We start from the raw sequence: 4,805 nt of genomic DNA, 5'->3' as shown, positions 1-4,805 counted from the left end.
CTCTCTGCCTCTCTCTGCCTCTCTCTGCCTCTCTCTGCCTCTCTCTGCCTCTCTTTGCCTCTCTCTGCCTCTCTCTGCCTCTCTCTGCCTCTCTGCCCCTGCCTCTGCCTTGAGTGCTAGGATTGAAGGCATTTGCCACCATCTGGATCTATTTTTAAGAACAACAAGAAAACCCAACTCATTGCTCTCTATTTCATATAATTCTAATGGTTTCTAGATTTTGAAAGAGGAGGCCTCAAGAAAGATCCTTGAACTGGTCCTTTTACTTTTCTGTTTTCCTTTTTTTGTTTTTGATCAAGGACCATGTAATACCCACAGTGACTTAATTCAATAACAATTTCCCTATTTTCTATTAAAATGAATAACATATTATATATAATGTGTGAGTATCTGAGATCTAGAAATCAAGTTACAAGCGATTATAACTAATCCTGGTAGTAAGTGAGAAAGGGGAGCTTAGCCAGCATGGAGACCTTTCTGTGGTAGGGCTTACTAGAATTTATTACAGATTTGACTTGACAGATGGCAGCAGAAATGACAGCAAACCTAGCAGTTCAAATTTTGTTTTATTGAGACAGTTTTACCCTGTAGCTCAGGCTGGCTTCAAACTCACCCAGTCTTTTTGCCTTAGCCGTCACAGTATTGATTATAGTTGAGACTACCAAGTTTGGCTTCTTGAATTTATATGAGGGAAGAAATGAGGTCTTGTCACATATTTTAATTTTTTTATTTTAATATTCTATGTATGGGTGAAATTTTGCCGGCATGTGCATGCAGTATCCAAAGTGGCCAGAAGAGGGTTCCAGATCCCCTGGAATTGTGGGTGATTGCAAACTGCCATGCTTCTGCTGTGAATAAGAACCCAGGTTCTCTTAACTGCTGAGCCTTCACTACAGCCCTCAGTAATTTTTTTTAATTTTTATTTTATGTTTTGCCTGGATGTATGTCTGTGTACCATTTGCATGCTTAGTGCCTGTGGAGACCAGAAAAGGCATCAAATTCTATTTGCTGGAACTAGAGTTACAGATGTTTGTGAGCCATCACGTGGGTGCTGACAATCAAACCCAGGTTCTCTGGAAGAGCAGGCAGTGCTCCTAACTGCTGACCCACCAATTTTTAATATGTGTTTCCGCCTGGGAGCTTAGACAGTGTGAAGACTATTCTTGAGGACTGGTAATCTTAGGAAGCTGGGCCTTTAAAGAAAAAGGTTACCCTGTATTTAAGTATTTTTAACATTCCAGTGGTTCTTCTTTTTAAAAGTATGTGCGTTGTGCACATGTGTGTGTGTGCGTTTGCACACTCATGCGCATGTGTGTGCACATGCTGTACCACAGTGTACTTGTGAAGGTTTCAGGACAACTTTGTGAAGTTTTCTCTTTCCTCCTTAGGTGGGTCCAAACATGGGTTCTAAACTACTCAGTAGAAGCTGAGTCTCGGGTTTGCAAGATGAGCTCCTCTACCTGCTGGGCAGCTCACAGGGCCCAGCTTTGCTTTCTCACTTCTTCAGTCAAATCAAGAATGGGAATGGGGTGGGTGGGACAGACTCTCAGGAGGACTTTGATTCCTACACAATATTTCTTTTCAGTGCTCTTCTAAGGGCACATTGTCACTGATTCCCAGTCCCCTATCCCACACTGCCACAGGCTCCTACTTTAGCTGACTTTATTGTCTGTGCTATTTGAGTTGATGCGCACAGTCTGGCTAGAAAGCCATGACATCACTGTGGTACTGAAAGCGTTCACACGCTGCGCTGGATAGTTTTATGTCAACTTGACACAGCTAAAGTCACTGGAGAAGGGGGAGCCCCAGTAGAGCTATATAGGTCTATGAGGCATTTTCTTAATTAGTGATTGAAAGGGGAGGGCCCAGGCCAATTGGGGAAGGGGTCACTGGGGGGGGTAGTCCAAATATCTCAGAGTCCAAATAACTCAAAAGTCCAAATATCTCAGGGATGCTTGTCAAGAGCTTTCCATCTCTGCAATTCCGTGCCACTCACAGTCTCTGGGCAGAGTGGTTTGCAAATGGTGACTTGTTAATATACTGGAGAGGGTGGTAGGAGGTGGCTATGGCAAGTGAGAAACTGGGAAGCCATTTTACCGACCAAATCAAACCATAGTTACTCGGGGGGTGGGGGGAGGGGGGTAGTCATGGTTGTATAAGAAAGCATACTGAGTGAGTCATGAGGAGCCAAACCATTAAGCAGTGCCCTTCCATGGCCCCTGAATCAACTCTGCCTCCAGTTTCCTGCCCTGTGTGAGTCTCTGTCCTGACTTCCTTTGATGATGGATAGTGATGTGGAAGTGTAAGCCAGATCAACCCTTTTCTCCCCAAGCTGCTTTGGTCATGGTGTTTTGTCACAGCAGTAGTGACCCTGACTAAGACACATATCTAGTCTATTATGTAGGAAATACCTCCCCACCCCCTTATTCTGGAAGGAGCCTACGAACCAGGGCGAAGCTTGTTACCAATTCACAGTTGGAATTTCACTCTTCTCCAAGTCAGCTGAGTGTTTGAAAGAGGAGAGATAACAGTAACAGTGCCCAGTGTTTCCTGGAAAAAGAATGCTTTTGGAAGAATCCAAAAGATCATTTGTAAATTGAGGTTCCTCACCTTTACTATGACAGTTTAGCCCAGAAGTTCTTTGCTGTGTGGGACTTTGTGGTCTATAGCAGATTTAGCTGCATTTGGTCTCAGTTTGCTAGATCCCAGTATCACCCCCATCTCTCTACACAGTATGGCCATGAAAAGGGGCTATAGAGCTTGTCAAAGGGTTTTCGAACATTTTGTGTCAACTTTCTTGATCTATATAAACTCTCTACCAATCTACAGTTAAACATTATTTTTACTAGGTGATCCTTCGGCAAAAAGGAGTGAAAGACAGCAAAATAAGTGAATATGCCTTCTATGTTGTTTTCTTCTATATTATCACTGTTGCCTGGTTCCACAAAACACTTAAGTTAAATGCTGGCAACCAAACAAATAACCCACAACTCAAAAGTCCAAATATCTCAGGGATGCTTGTCAAGAGCTTTCGATCTCTGCAATTCTGTGCCACTCACAGTCTCTGGGCAGAGTGGTTTGCAAATGGTGACTTGTTAATACACTGGAGAGGGTGGTAGGAGGTGGCTATGATAAGTGAGAAACTGGGAGCCATTTTACCGACCAAATCAAACCATAGTTTGAAAGAGCCTCTTTTGTGCTCTTCTCAGAAAGCAACAGTGGGGATGCAACTTGAAAGGAAAGTGAGATCAGTGACCCGGAAGGAAATACTATCAATGAATCTGAAGGCATCGCTGTATGGAGAACCAAAATGTTTTCTGCCCTTACTGTAGTTAAAATAAAATTAACATGGGGTATGAGGGTTTTAAGTTATACAGGGGAACACTTTTAAAAGGTTTGTTTTTAATATTTATTTTTAATTATTATGTATGGGTGTTTTACCTGCATGTATGTCTATGCACTGTCTGTGTGAAGTGCCCACTGAGGCCAGAAAAAAAAAGAGTACAGATACCCTGGAACTGGAGTAATGGGTGGTTGTGAGCCATGTAAGTGCTGGGAATTTAACTTGGGTCCTCTAGAAGAGCAGCAAGTGCTCTTAACTACCGAGCCATCGATCCAAGACCTAAAGATTCATTTTAAAGTGTGTTTCTGTGCATATGCACATGTGTGTGTGTGTGTGTGTGCATGCATGCATGCATATGTGTACATAAATGCCAATACTCTCAGAGGCCGGAGGTATCAAAGTTCCTGGAGCTGGAGTTACCATGGTAACATTGGACTGGAAATGAACTCAAGTTCTCTGCAAGAGCAGCACGTGTTCTTACCATCTGGGCCGTCTCTCTAGCCCCCAGGGGAATACTTCTTATAGTTAAAGTTTATATTCAGTACTTTGGAAGTCATCCGTTGGACCTTGCTATTAACATTGTAATCTACCATGTCCAGACAGCTTTCCAGGGCGTGACAAAAAAAATGGAGGACTCCCTTTTAAGAGGGCTTGATCTGGGAAGCCCAACCCCTAAACCTTCTACCTGAGGAATGTCACTTGACAAAATTACAAGTTCAACTTCCTCTCTCCAGATACAACCTGCTCTGCCAGCACCTGGGATTCCTAAAGTGTCTCTCCATGCAAATGAGGCATACCCAGTATGCTAAGCTCCAGCCAATGATTTTACAATCTAAAACCCTAAAAATCCCTTCCCACTCTCCAAGGTTCATGTAGCTCTTGTTCACCCCAACTAGAGAGCACAAGCTGTCTCACTGAATATAATCGAAAAGAACTGTAACGCTGAAATCCTCAGAGAAGAGACCCCTACCCCCACCCCACTCCCCAGCTCTCACTGCTGAATCAATATCTGCCTGAACACCCTGGGAGAGGAAACAGAACTCAGAACCATACTCATCCTTAAAGATCTTTCTTCTTCCCCACCCCCAAACCTCAGACAGAGTCTCTCTGTAGCCCTGACTGTCCTGGAACTCCAACTATAGACCAGGCTGGCCTCAAATTCAGAGACCTATCTGCCTCTGCCTTTGAGTGCTGGGATTGAAGGTGTGTGCTACCATGCCCACCTAAAGATCTTTAGGAATTACCTGTGCTCATGTCTGGCTGCTTGGCTGAGGCAAGTGTGGTTCTTCAAGTGAAGGGACAACCTATTCAGATCCTGTGCTCTGGTGGCATGTGTGGTGGCAGTGATGTGACACCCAACTATATTCTCTAAAGACAGAAGTTGTCTGACCAGGCCCCGTACGTAAAGCTCTCTCGATGATTGGTGGCACTCTGTAACCTGTAAGAGGTAGTGTGGAGTGGA

This window comes from Grammomys surdaster, unplaced genomic scaffold, assembly GCF_004785775.1.
Source record: "Grammomys surdaster isolate TR1022 unplaced genomic scaffold, NIH_TR_1.0 67, whole genome shotgun sequence".
NCBI lineage: Eukaryota > Metazoa > Chordata > Mammalia > Rodentia > Muridae > Grammomys > Grammomys surdaster.
The sequence above is the reverse complement of the archived record's forward strand: the minus strand, read 5'-3'. Positions refer to the sequence as shown.